The sequence below is a fragment of the Equus quagga genome, chromosome 20, assembly GCF_021613505.1.
Source record: "Equus quagga isolate Etosha38 chromosome 20, UCLA_HA_Equagga_1.0, whole genome shotgun sequence".
Classification (NCBI taxonomy): domain Eukaryota; kingdom Metazoa; phylum Chordata; class Mammalia; order Perissodactyla; family Equidae; genus Equus; species Equus quagga.
The window spans coordinates 23,900,660-23,914,828 of NC_060286.1; the positions used below are offsets into that span (position 1 = coordinate 23,900,660).

The 14,169-nt window shown below is 38.6% G+C and overlaps 1 long non-coding RNA gene across 1 annotated transcript in view; it reads left to right on the forward strand.

Moving 5' to 3' along the window:
• The first annotated feature begins 2,587 nt into the window (after positions 1–2,587).
• The window catches only part of LOC124230907 (uncharacterized), a 38,371-nt gene continuing 26,789 nt past the window's right edge, over positions 2,588–14,169 (forward strand). The window contains exons 1-2 of the long non-coding RNA XR_006886314.1: positions 2,588–3,821; positions 7,705–7,794. This is a non-coding gene — a long non-coding RNA (uncharacterized LOC124230907). The remainder of the gene's footprint in view (positions 3,822–7,704; positions 7,795–14,169) is intronic.

A 14,169-nucleotide genomic window follows, 5' to 3' on the forward strand; every position in this document is an offset into this window, starting at 1 on the left:
CTTCCCTCCTCAGTCCTTGGTATGGAGGTACTTCTCAAACTCAGAATACTGTTCCAATGAACAGAGAATGCATGAAGAGGTATGACTCCTTTCTCATGCTTGCAGGTAAGATCCACCAGAAGGTCATATGTGTTTAGGATGGACTCAACAATGTCTGCCATATGTCAGAGGGAGATTCTTTGTACCATTCTGATTGGAGTGGGCTAAATAATGGTGCCCAAAATATCAGGGCCTAATCCCTGGCCCCTGTAACTGTTACCTTATTTGGAAAAAGGGTCTTTGCACATATGACTAAGTTAGGGATCTTGAGATGGGGAGATTATCTTGGATTATTCGAGTAGGCCTTAAATGTAAACATGAGTATGCTTATATGAGGGAGGCAGAGGAAGATCTGACACATAGAGACAAGGAAAAGGCCATGTGACCAGGGAGGCAGAGACTGAAGGGATGTAGCCACAGGCCAAGCAATGCTAGAATCCACCAGAACTTGGAAGGGTCAAGGAATGGATTGTCCCCTAGAGCCTCTGAAGTAAGTGCAGGCCTGCTAATACCTTGATTTCTGTCCAGTGGAAATAATTTTGGACTTCTAGCCTCCACAACTGGGAGAGAATACATCTTTATTGTTTTAAGCCATCAGTTTGTGGTATGTTTCAGTAGTCACAGGAGTCTAATACACTGGTCACAACTGTGGATTCTCTTCTCACAGGCCTCCATTAGCCTAACCTAAGAGGGAAAAAGGAAGGGAGGAAGAGGAAGAAGAATGAAGAAATAGAAGGCACGCAAGAGATAAAAGAAAACTGAAGAGGAAGAGAAGAAGAAGAATTGAAAAGGTAGAGGAGAAATAATTCCCTGAATGGTATAGGTCACATGTGAATCGTATTGGGGAGAAGTACATATATAGCCCCTAAATTCCACTTCTATTTACATGATGAACATTAAGGCTATGCCTAGGCCTGGGTCATAAAAGGAATTTGTCTTTAAAACGTCTTCACGATTCATCCGATGGTCATAATGTAGCTTACTTAAGTTTTCCTCATTAAGGTTACCAATGACCTCCTTTCGGTCAAAAGACAGAAACCCCTTAGTCATCAAGCTCTTTAACCTGACTTACCAACACTAAACATCCTTCGAGATCCTGCTCATAACCCACTTCCTCCCCAAAATCTCCCTTGATCTTTGTTGCTTCCGTTTTCTGAATTCCTATGACACTCACAGGAAGCATGTCTGTTATTTCTGCCCTTCCAAAAAGAGGCCAGGGATGCTGCTAAACATCCTAAAATGCACAAGACAACCGCCTGCAACAAATAATTATGATATTTTTATACCCCCTCCAGCAATTTGCACAGGGCTGGTCTGTAATAGAGTCCTTGTGGTGACTGCCCACTATTTTGAGTCCAACAATACGGATGGTCTCATTTCCTTCATCTTCTACCTATTTATCATATTGTACAATGATGACTGATTTTGAGAATTATGTCCCTGAGGCATGTTAGGTCTAAATGATAAAAAATAGATTGACAAAATTCATTGTCTAGCTAGTTAAAAAAAAATCTACTCACACATTCTAGAAAGATTTCCAACTGAAAGAGTTGAGGCCAGAAAGCATTTCTCATTCATCCTAGTTTAACCCCAAAGTGCAATTAACTACAACCCCTCAGTCCCAAATATTTGAAGCATCTGAAGATTTACTTTATTACCAGAAGAGTTAAAGGTTTGTCCTAAAATATACCTGAAGGTACTTGCCTTCTGGTATTTATTTCACAGTATGTGGCAAGTCTTAGTATAAAAATAAGCTTATTTTTTAATTGATTATATGTTTCTGGTTTAAAATTTCCCAGAGGAAAGTCTCCATTCTTGGGCCTCTTTATGTTTTTCATAGTGGTTTTTTTCTCTTTTTTTTTTAGTGAGGAAGATTGGCCCTGAGCTAACATTTGTTGCCAATCTTCCTCTTTTGTTTCTCTCCCCAAAGCCCCAGTACATAGGTGTATATCCTAGTTGTAAGTCATTCTCGTTCTTCTATGTGGGATGCCGCCACAGCATGCCCGGATGAGCAGTGCGTAGGTCTGCACCCAGGATCCCAACTGGTGAACCCCGGGCCACTGAAGCGGAGCATGCAAACTTAACCACTCAGCCACGGGGCCGCCCCCTTCATATTGCTTATTTGCATCCAGTGTAACTGAAACTGAAGTTCAGTTCAGCAAAGTGTCCCACAGTAAGTGATCAGGTAACTGCCCACATGCCAACCATTATGTACACACCTGGCTCAAGAATCTAGTCAAGGACATGCAACTGTCTGCAAGCATCCCTCATGGTGTCACGTTTAAATGTTTATTATTTTTTAAGCATAAAAAGACCAAGGCACATTGTGCCATTCCCATAATGTAAAAGCAGTGAATATAAACCACATCGTACAATTATGAATCACAAACACACAGAGAATGGAAATAAATTAAACAAGTGAACTAATTAACTCACTTCCCAAACAGAAAACCAAGACATAAAATATTGTACACCTTAGTGAAATAACAGCTGTTCTTATTAAAAACCATATATTCCATTAATACGATATTTTGTAATTTATTGCCTTTCCCACCTTGGAAAAATTATGTTACAGCTATATGGCCTATATTAACATTTTTTTGGCCTTTTATAAGTAACAGCTTTTGAAACTGGACATTTAGCTATCCATTGTCAGTTGCTTGAGAAAAGATCTCTCTTTTTTTTCTGGCTCTTTTAGAGCACTCCAAAAGAATGATTTCAGAGAAATCATAAAAAGATTAATTCATAATGATGAAATGATGAAATTCAAAAATATAAATGCACCCCCCACCCCCCGCCCCAGTGTGTTATCTATGTATCTAGAGCATGATGCAGTCACTTCATCCACATGAACCACAGATTTCTACTGTGATGACCTTAATTAGGCCAGAATAATGACAGGATCAAAAGGCCCACACACCCTGGAAAGCTTAGAGCCTTTTTAAGTAGGGAAAAAAGTTCTGGACTAGGCTGATATTACCAAATTCCTGTCTTCCACTTTCTAAAGAGAATCCTATAGGTTGTAGCCTGTTTTCCTGTTTGTTAACGATAAAATGCTTAATATTCTACTAGCTCTTTCCGAAGCTCTTCAGCGTCACTGTCATCCTGAGAGAACTCTGTCCCTGAAGGGGAAAATAGTTTTCTTCACCCAGGGCCTCTTTCCTTGTATTAACATCCCGTGAGAATATTAGCTCTGGAGGAAAGAATTTGATGGCGAAATTCCATATTTACTCATGAAATCCACCCCCAACTTCCAGTCACATGTTTTAGTAGGACAGTCAGAAGAAAAATTCCCCATTCCCACTGCCCTGTCTTCCTGCTCCCCCTTAGCTTCTTCTGACACCCATTCTGGGGTTTTTTTCTTCCTGAACCAAAAGCCACTTTTACTAGCAGAGGCTCTTTAAGGCAGAAAAATACTTAAGTTAAAAAAATTACTTGGCACTGGCTGGAATATAGACAGGAAATGGAGTCTGTTCAGTCCTCTGGGCTCTAACCCCACCTGACTCCTCTTTTTTCCCCTCCCTTGGGTTGTAGGAAGGGTATATAAGAGTATATAAGGCTCAATAAGATGCAGGCAATATTGTGGGGTTGACAGGTTGCCTCTCTTTCCTTTCCTAGAAATGTTGCTTCAAAGACCCAGAGAAAGAAAAGAAATTCCTTAGTGCCATTGATTTCTTAAAATGATTTTTAAATGGCTGTTTGCACATGTGGCCGAGTAACAAAGCACAGGAACTCTGATGCCACTTTTTGCATTCAACTGTGGGCTCCATATGCCATCTTGGGTAAGTTACTCAATTTCTCTGTGCGTCAATTTCCTCATTTGAGATATATTCTTGAATGAAAATGATAATAATACCAACCTCATAGGGTTGTGAGGATTAAACGAGTTAAAATATGCAAAGTACTTCAGAATAGTGCTGGCACATAGTACACAGTATGTATTAGGTATAAATATCTACACCTCTTTCCCAGACACATAGGAAGATCTGAAGACATGGTTATAGCAATATAGTGTGTATATGTGTGTGTGCATGTATTCATATATATAAATAAATCAACTAGCACTAAATACTTGATGAATTAAATATGCTAATTCTAAAATCCAATTAGCTTTTTCCTGATTGTTACATAGTTTGAGTGATCCCTTGCTATGCAGTAAATGGAGACAAGAATCTCAGAGGTCAAAGGAGATTTTTACAGCTGAAGTGGATCAGGCCTAGATAATAAAGAGAAGCAAGGGGGATGGCTCCATGGCCGAGTGGTTAAGTTCGGGCGCTCCGCTGCAGCGGCCCAGGGTTCAGATCCTGGGCGCGGACATGGCACCACTCCTCAGGCTACGTTGAGGCGGTGTCCCACATCCCACAACTAGAAGGACCGGCAACTAAGATATACAGCTGTGTACTGGGGGCTTTTGGGGAGATAAAGCAGAAAAAAAAAAAAAAGCAAGAAACTTTTATGGCGGATCACCGTGTACAATGTTCTAAGCTTGGCACTTTTCATGTGCCATTACATATAAGTCTCCTAACAATTCTTTTCAAGTAGACACAATTAGTTCCATTGTGCAGATGAGATAAATGAGCTCATGTTAAGTAATTACCCGATATTACACAGCTAGTAAGTTAGTGGTGGAGGAAGGATTCTAATCCTACATCATTTTTAAGCAAAACATAACATGGAAAAAGGAGGAAGGCAGATTATGCAAGTAAAATTTTACAAAAGGTTAATTATTGAATAGATCGTTGACAGACAAGATTTGTAATTCAAAGATGGTTTGGCATCTCTTAGAATTAGCTTTGAGGTAGAAATTCAGACTATACACTGTCCACTCTTAATCCGGTGAAGAATGCCATTGTACATTTCAACAGTAGACTCACAGACTATCAGAGACAGAAGTGACCCAGAAGACCATTTAGTCCAACTCCTCAGTTAACAGCTAAGCAGCACAGGAGGTGAAATACGAGGCTCAATGTGCTATAGGCAATTAGTGGCGGAAGCAGCCAGGATTCCTCTGGAGCCAACACTCCTCCCCTTTCAGCATGCAGGATGGCCAAGTGGACACCACAGTTTTAAATCCATCCATTTAGGTGAATGTAAATTCCAGTTAATTTTAAATACCCCAATTCCTACTTAAGCATCTAAACCTAAAAAGAATATTAGGGTGATTCTTAAAATTCTTTGGGAAGATGTAATGAATAAAAGAATATTCTTTAGTGGAAAGCAGGGAGAGTTGTAGATCTAGGAGCTGCTACTTTTAAAACCTGACTAAAATTCTGGTATTGTTGTATCCTGTCAAACAGGAACAAAAATTAAATATTGTCTTGGTGGGAGATCAGCTTTTTAAAGGGAAAGTGCTAGTCTTCTTCATGCAGAGTGGAATTGAAAGGATCTTTAGGGGCTGGCCCTGTGGTTGAGTGGTTAAGTTCATGTGCTCCACTTCGGCGGCCCAGGGTTTCACTGGTTTGGATCCTGGGCACAGACCTAGCACCACTTATCGAGCCACACTGAGGCAGCATCCCACATAGCACAACTACAAGGACCTACAAGTAGAATATACAACTATGTAGTGGGGGGCTTTGAGGGGAAGAGGGGGAGGGGAAGGAGGAGGAAGAGAAGGAGAAAAGATGGCAAAAGATGTTAGCTCAGGTGTCAATCTTTAAAAAAAAAAGGGTCTTTTTTTTTTTATTAGATTGCATTCATTCACCAAATATTTGCTGAGTACCATACAGCTATAACAACAGGAATCCTACTTTCCTTGCACATTTCACAGTGTTCATTACAGTGCTGGGCTTTAGGTAGTCATTGATGGATTGGTGGTGCCTTCTCCTATGTTCAGTATATTAAATGACTGCAGGACAAAGCCACTGAGGTTATGTCAACTGCTAATGATGACTTCCTATGGAAGTGGAAGGAAATGGCTCGTGACTATTCCCATGCTTTTGTTGTCCAGAACCATGCAGCATAGTATGCACTTCCTTAGTTATAATATCATCAGTAATGTGAAGTCCAAAGGCTTAAAATTTCTTTCATTGTGCATGCATCAGAAGTTTATAATCAATAGCACTATCTCTTATCAGGCTGACAAGCATCAGGCTGTGTGATGCTACCCATACTAAAAAAATTGCACCATCTAGCTCTCTCATAGTATATAGCTAGATCATAGGGCCTAGGAAGCTTTGTTAATATGAGTTATAAGACATATGAAAAGCACATTATTCATGACTTCAGCAACTCTAGATTATTTCAAACATAACAAAAGAGCTGAAAATGCCAGACCTTGGGAAGCTCAAACTTTTTGACCTAAAACTTCAAAATATGCCAAACATCATTTTGGTAGAAAGAGTTGTAGATTGCAATACCAATATGGAGAGAGAGGAGATACTAAAGGTAAAGACAAAGAAGGACGGAAGTACACAACTCTAAGAGATTTTTTACAGTAGACACTTAGCTCAAGTCAGCAAATAAACTACTAACTGACAAGAAATTGGCATTTGAACTAAGCAAGGGTCTTAAGCCAAATGTCCTGAAATAAAGGAATGCTGGTGGGATGAATAGGCAATGAAGCCACAATCAGCCACAAAATAGCTGGCTATTAGCAGGCCTATGAGGCCCAGCAAAAATCTCCCCACCATATTGCATAGGGCGTGGAGCAAAACTTCCTGAAAATGATATTGAAAAGTCAACAATCATGAAGCAACTGATGTTAACTCATCCATGGGTCCCTCCACTTTCCCTAAAATACCACATTGCAAAGTCAACTTTGGATTTAAGGGATCAATATTACAGTCTCAAGGATTTTGCTCCATGTTAACCATCCAGTGAAAAAGTCTTGGTGAACTGTGGGGTGATGACAGGAATCTACAAAAATCCACAAATATGATGGCCAACACATAATCAGGCCTCAATTGTACACAAACACAATGGAGACAGTATATGCAATGATAATTTACTGATATCCATTATGAGAAAATCAGTACATTTCATGCTCAGTACATTAGTTGCTAATATTTGTGACATAGAGCTATTAACTGACAGGTATGGTTTTCATGCCATACATGGCACTGAAGGCATGGTTTAAATCCTTAGGCTGAAATTCCAAGAACAATACTGTGATTTGAATTTTCATGAATACAATTAGGCAACTCATCTGTTAAGGGCTGAAAGACTGCAAATTTGGCTATTGAGATCAGTTAATAAACACCTTGCTCACTGTAGTAGCGAGGCATGGTTGAGAGTGTAGGTGTGGTTAGCTCAGCCAGCGAATGTATTTTCAACATTTAAAATAGGCCAGCTACTGTGACAGGCAAAACACAGTGCCTTTCTTCAAAGTGCTTACTACCTAGTGAAGCATCTTGCAATTTTAAAATACAGTAATTATATTTAGAGCATGTATACATAATGCATCAGATAAAGACGTTTGCTAGGTACCATTGGTTGCATTCAGCAATTTACTACGTAGCTTTCAAAGATTCTTATTGTGGATACAATATTGATTGGAAGAGGTAAGAAGATGTTCAACTTATGATGACATCAAAACAATAACAAAAAACCTAAATCTTGGTTCCTATTACATACATTTTTCTATATGTTAGGCCTTTGGCTAATAATTAACTCAGTGCATTGCCAATATTAAAGTGGTGATGATTTACTTTGCTCTGACTTCCCAAGTCCTACCTGGATTCCAAATATTATCAAATGGCTCTTCACACAAGTTATGGGTAACTCGGGAATTGGCTCCCATGATACTACCAGCAAAAGGTAAGTAATTATTCTGTTGGTAAAAGACAGTGTTGCCTTTGTACAATTGAGCAAACATTTGTACAAAGTCGTGGTGTTGAGATGAGTACCAAAATAAACATGGATCTCACTTTGGTGCTTGCCACTTTGATGAACATCCGTTATCACATTAGGAAAGTTGGTAGGTTTCAAATGTGTTGTCTGCACATGTAGAAGGACAAAAGAAGATTCCTTACACATCCATGCTTTCAACATATAACACCTGGGTTACAGGTCCCAGAAGATTTTAACTTATCCTCCTTTAGATGCCTACTTTGTTGCCAGTTCACTTGTAATCACTCTCTGAGCAGAGCAATAAACACTAAATATTTAAGGGTAATGAAAATTTAGCCTTAACATCAACTTGCATGAATACTGCATGAGAAAGTTTTTCTTTAGCTGCTCTGTGGTACCAGTGTCTGCGACTGTACATCCCACTGAGAAATATAGAGTCCCAAAGGGTAAAATTAAGGATAGAGAACATATGACCTCAGTCACGGGCGTCAGGATAAGAAATGCATAACACATGATCACAACTCAAAAGATGTGATCTCAAGGTTACTGCAGACAGAGGATGGCAGCTGTTCAGTTGGACATCTGGATCTCAGTGGCTCCAGAACTGGATTGTTCTCACATGAGATCTGTCTATGAGAAGCTCAGCCCATCTTCAGTAATGGTTCTGAGAATTTGAGTGTAATCTTCATGTAGTGCCCAAGTAATGATACATTTTCACATACACACAACATCTTTGTTTCTGGAAAGTAAAGGTTGCCCAAAAGCAAAATATTAAAACAAGAAGGATCATTTTTGGGTTGCATACAACCCAAACTGTCCAAACTGATCCTTCACCTTCAGTGTTTACACGCAAAAGGAAGCAAAGATAATGTAAAGGTCTTGGGTGTCTTCCCGTATTATCTGATATTATCTAAATACATATAACAACTTTTTACCTGTTTTAAAAGTTCAGTTTCATTCCCTTTTCTGAGAAGAGCAATAAACAGCAAAATGTTGATGGGCATATGCAAGTCTAGTTTAGTATGGAAGTCTAGATGTACCAATTTCAAATGGTGTATGATATAACTATTGTAATTGGGACCTAGGAATTATGAAGTATATGCATATTTGAACATATATATCCAGCTAATCAACTTTTTCAGTGCACCAAATGAAGAAATTATGTTTAAATTCTTAAAAAATACAAGGTTAAGATTGGTAATATTTACTGAAGACTTTTTTAGCGAATTAAACAAGACATAATAGGTTCACATTAATTGATGAATGAATAAATAAATGGATAGACAATTGAATTAATGGAAATAATGCTTTCTTTGGTGAAGGGCCACAAGTGCTGAGTAACTTATGAATGTAAGTTTGTTGTTGACATAGTCCCTGTTCAACACTGGGAAATTTTTCCAAAGCAGATAGCAGCTTTTAATAAAATGCATTTGTATGTTCATGTAGGCTGGTTTTTCTTAATTATCCATATAACCCTTTGGTACAAATTCCAAACCACAAAATAATTGACGATATTTTAAACACAGTTTCAGGGGTTATGCTGTGTGCTCAATTGACTTGATATTGTTATTTATGCAAGACCTACATTTCAGTACTTTTATTGCAGCGATCGACTGGGCAGGGAGGTGTCCTTAGCAAAGACTCTGAATGGGGCCTGTCGCATTGTGTTGCTCAGTGAATAACCACTCTTCTAGAAAAAACACACTTTCTTTAATGTGTGACATAGTGTAATATTTAAACCAAGTGTTCAGAAATTGAGAGATGTTCTTGAAAAGATTTAGTTGAGATACTTTAGAATTGGAGAATTTTGTATAGATTTTGATTTAGTCCAGTCCTAAGCAAATAAGGGGAAGGGGAAACAACTTAATTACAAACCAATATTTCAAATTATCAATTATTTATAATGGAGGGTACAAAATGTAAGATAAAAGGCCAAGACAAATTATATACGGGCACTAATGGTCAGCCTTTCAAGGACAAAGAAGTGGAAAGATACAATAAATCCCTGATCTCCTTTGTAGACAGTGAGGAAAAGCTGGATGAGACTTAAATGTTCAGGGGTCATCAAATCAAAATCTTTCTTAAGATGACAACGTCAGAGTCTGGAAATGTTACTCTGAAACATAGTGGATGACTGTGAGCCACTGTTATAGACAGGAAAAAATGAAATTGCACGTGAAATGGTAACAGAACCAATGCCCCAAATCAGGTTACTCCCAAGTACCTGAGACAGAGAAAAAACAGGATTAGAACTCAGCCCTAAGGAAGTTCATATGCTTTTGATAATCAAATACCATTTCTACTCTTCAAACCAGAGAGAAGAGCCATATCTGTAGGTCCTGATTTAATAGGATGCCTTGATGATAATCGTGATGACTGAGTGAGGGTTCTGGTTAACAGAAGTCTGCTAGGCAGAGCTGGTGGGGAAGTGACCTCTAGTAGTGAAATCAAGCATCTTTGGAAGCTGTTTCAGGTCCTTCACCTGGGTAACCCTTGGGAATGGGAGTCATAGCTTGGACACCTGGGAAAGTACATGATATTGGAAACCAAATTTTAGAAGGGTACCGTTGTATATCACCTGGAAAAGAAACGATGTTCTTGTTTTTGTTTTGGGATAGAGACTGAAACTCAGAGAAGGCTATAATCAAATGAACTTTTAAGGCATGGCTCTTGAATCGGAGCATTCATCAGAATCATCTGGAGGACTTGTTACAACACAGATTGCTGGCCCCACCCCCAGTTTCTGAATCACTAGGTCTGGGGATGGCTAGAGAATTTGCAGTTAAGCAGCTCCCAGGTATTGCTGCAGTTGCTGTTGGTTTGGGGACCACACTTTGAGAACCAGTGCTTTAAGGAATATCAAACAAAAGGATATGTATCTTCCTCCCAGAAAACTGTCATTTGTTCTCAATGGAATCTAATCAGTAGGTTTACATGCAGTTAAAATTTAAAAATGAGCAATGACCACCACCGTTAATTTGGAACAGTCAAACTAACCGCACAAAAGACTTCTCCAATGGAAAAAATGGGAAACTCTTTCCACGGTACACATTGGCTTTATTGACTGTGGTCTTAGTCAAAGCACAGAATGAACCTTGGCCAGCAGCATGAGGTCTCTCAAGCTTGCAGCTGTTGGGAGCAGGCTGCTCTGCCAGTGACTCTGGGCAGGAAGTGCCTTGTTAGAACTGATGTATCTATTTTATTCAGCTCAGGGAAAAAAAAAGACAAAAATCCTTAGGTTTCTCCAAACTTCTTTTAACAGCCCAACCTCCCCAAAGCCACCATGTTAGATGGCTTTGCTGCCATGGCTGCTTGACTCCTGGTAACTGACAGCTTGAGGGTCAGTATGATGCGAAGTTTTAAAAATGCTAAGCCATAAATCAAGCCTGTTATCTTCACTCACGGTGGGCTTAATGATAGCATAAATAAAATGAAAATCCAAAATGACAGACAAGCACAGGGCCCTCAGACTGAAAAATATCTGAAAGGAGTCTACTTTGCATCGAGATCCAAACTGTCAGCAAGCACTCATTAAGGATGAGTGCAACATTCATCAGAAATACGACTTGACGGTGCACAAGTTCAACAGGACTTCTCACAATGCTGCTTTCCAGGGCCCTGCATCAGATAGAGGATGGACTGCTACTGCAGTTTTTTCTTTCAAGCAAACAGTCTAAAGTGTGTGTTGTTGAAGGCAACCCAGCTTCCTCTGTGTTCATATCATCTTACAGAACTCCTGCTATCCTTCATTCCCTTATCCAGCTAAGTGCTCAGCAACAATGGACAAACAAAATCTAAACTAGCATTACCACTACCCTAGGGATAACACTGAATAAGAGTTATGCAGTATGATCTGATAATCGCTGGCTTCAAGAACTGAAAAGAAAAAAAAGCTTGTAAAGGAGATGTATTAGAAATTTAGATTTTAATGCAAAGTGACACATTTTGGGAATTGCTCTTTTGGCTTTAAGGCAAAGAAGGTGATATTGATTCTCTTGAAATATGAAGTACATATAAAGATGGCACTAAAAAATAGCCGTGCACCTTCACACAAGGATGAAGAGTAACCATATTGTTTTACCAACAGAAGACTTTCACACCTGGTTAGAGACCGGCCCACATCATGAGAAAAGTAACGTGCTTCATGTATTAATCCTACTAACTCTACAGTCACCATCATCCTGATGTCTTGGCATACATGCACAGGTCAAGTGAGCATGACTCCAGTCCACAGGCTGGCCCAAATAAAAGACACAAAATTGCTTCCAAAGATCCTTGAGGAAATGACTGTGGATGCCAGAGAAAGAAATGCAAGAGAGACACTTCCAATTGAAATATAGTATTTCAACAACAAAGAGAGATGCACTATCTTGAAGTACATGTTTTTACATTTTGGCCAAGTGTTTTGGGCTTTTAAAAGCCATTTGAACTCCTCATGGCTTCAGTGACTCAAAAATACACCTGACTGTAAATTGAAAAATTTCTAAGAAAAAAACAAAAGGAAACTGTAATTTTATGGAAAAATTGATACTGTAAAAGTTAGACTTGTCCTTTTCTTTTAAAAAAAAGTATGATTTTAAGAAAATATTAAATCAGAATTTAAAGGAGACTGTCAATTAGTGACTAACTAATGAGCATATAATATACTCCTTTCCCTCAGAATAAGATATTTTCTTACTTTTAAATTATAACATCTGAACTGTTGGTAGTTTAATATCCACTAATTTTGTTTAAAAAAATATTGCTTCGAGCCAGTATTCTGATCTGTTATTTCCAGTAAAGTATACAGCTAAGATGACACAGAGGTCGAATATTTAAGGATAAATTTTAACTTTCATTTTCATTTAAATAATGCCAGTCAAAATGCTTTAGTGAAGAATGAAAAATTAAAGTGTGCCAAGTCGTAGGGATCTATGGAGAGATGACAGAAGACAGTCTGGGCATGAAAGTCCAGCATCTGACAGTTTGAGAAACCAGTGCATTTATTCTAGGGAATAGCAATTGTGCAACTCCAATTTCTTAAAACATAGCAAGTTATTGTTATAATTATTATTCTATTGTGATAAACGTTGTATGGCTCTATTTTGACTATAGTAACATTTTTTTTTTCACCTTCCTGCCTATATGCTGAAAGCCACAAGGTTCTACATGTTGAAAGGTAGAGGTCATCAGATTATACATTGTTTCACCTATCCTCTTGAAAGGGAACTAACATGCTGCTATGTTTAGAAATCTACTATATTCCCACAGAGGGCAAGGCAGCAAGTGCACATCCAGAGTTGTCACATGGCTTTGTACCACATCAGAGTCAAGCTGTGTTATAGAAGAAAAGATAATACCCAGCCACAGAAGTACTCCTAGGGTTTCAACCATGTGAGTAGTCAAACTGGCTGGTCCTGAAAGAAATGCAGGTGCTACAAACCTCAGTCTGCCCCTTTATTGAGGGCTGTTGAGTTACTAGACTTCAGAGATCAACAGTAGGCGTGCACCTGGTAGAACACTAAGAGTGACTTGGGTGGGGTAAAGATTTAGGTAGGTTGTGGGTATAGGCATGGATAGAGCAGAAGAGGCTAAAATGGGGGCAGATGAGGTTAGAACTTGAAAGTTGGGCTGGTTTCCCCAGAGCAGAGCAGCTTGGTTTACTTTGTTACTAATCAAAAGCAAGGGAGACTTCCCTGCAATTTGTTTGGGGGCTTGGAATCTAAGGTTCTGCTTCTAGATGTAAGCATTTCTTCTAGCCTTAAATTAGATGTGTCGTGTTTTGTACGGAAATGAAACGAAATGGAATCTTTGATGGTTTAAATTTCTTTTCTCAAATAGGGCTAAGCTGATATGTTTTCATTGCTAAACATTTGAGAACTTAAAAGTTGAAAGATGTAACTATTTTTATATCATACTTTGGTGCACGAAATGCCTTTATATACAAACTTTCTCAAATTCTCTTTCCAGCTTAAGGTTCATGGTTTAGTTTTGATCCAAGAAAACCAGATGCTTTCGTGAGGACAGCTTCCTCATTTGAAGGCCATGAAAATCACAAATTTTCTGTTTCGTTTTGTTTTAAACTGAGAGAAAATACTGGGACAGTTGGTTTGAGGAGGGGGTGTAAGAATCTTGGAAAAGGAGTAACTTCCTTAATGATCATTCATATTCTTGACTACCATATGATGTGTAGTTGGGTTCATAATACAAATCCTGAGTAAAACAAATTGAGATATTTACCCCTTCTAAAAAGGGGTTTGCTAAGTAAATATACTATCTAATTATATATACGAACTTGGTCTCACTTAAAATAATATTTGTTAACTATAAGATTCAATACAGATTAGAGAAAATGTAACAATT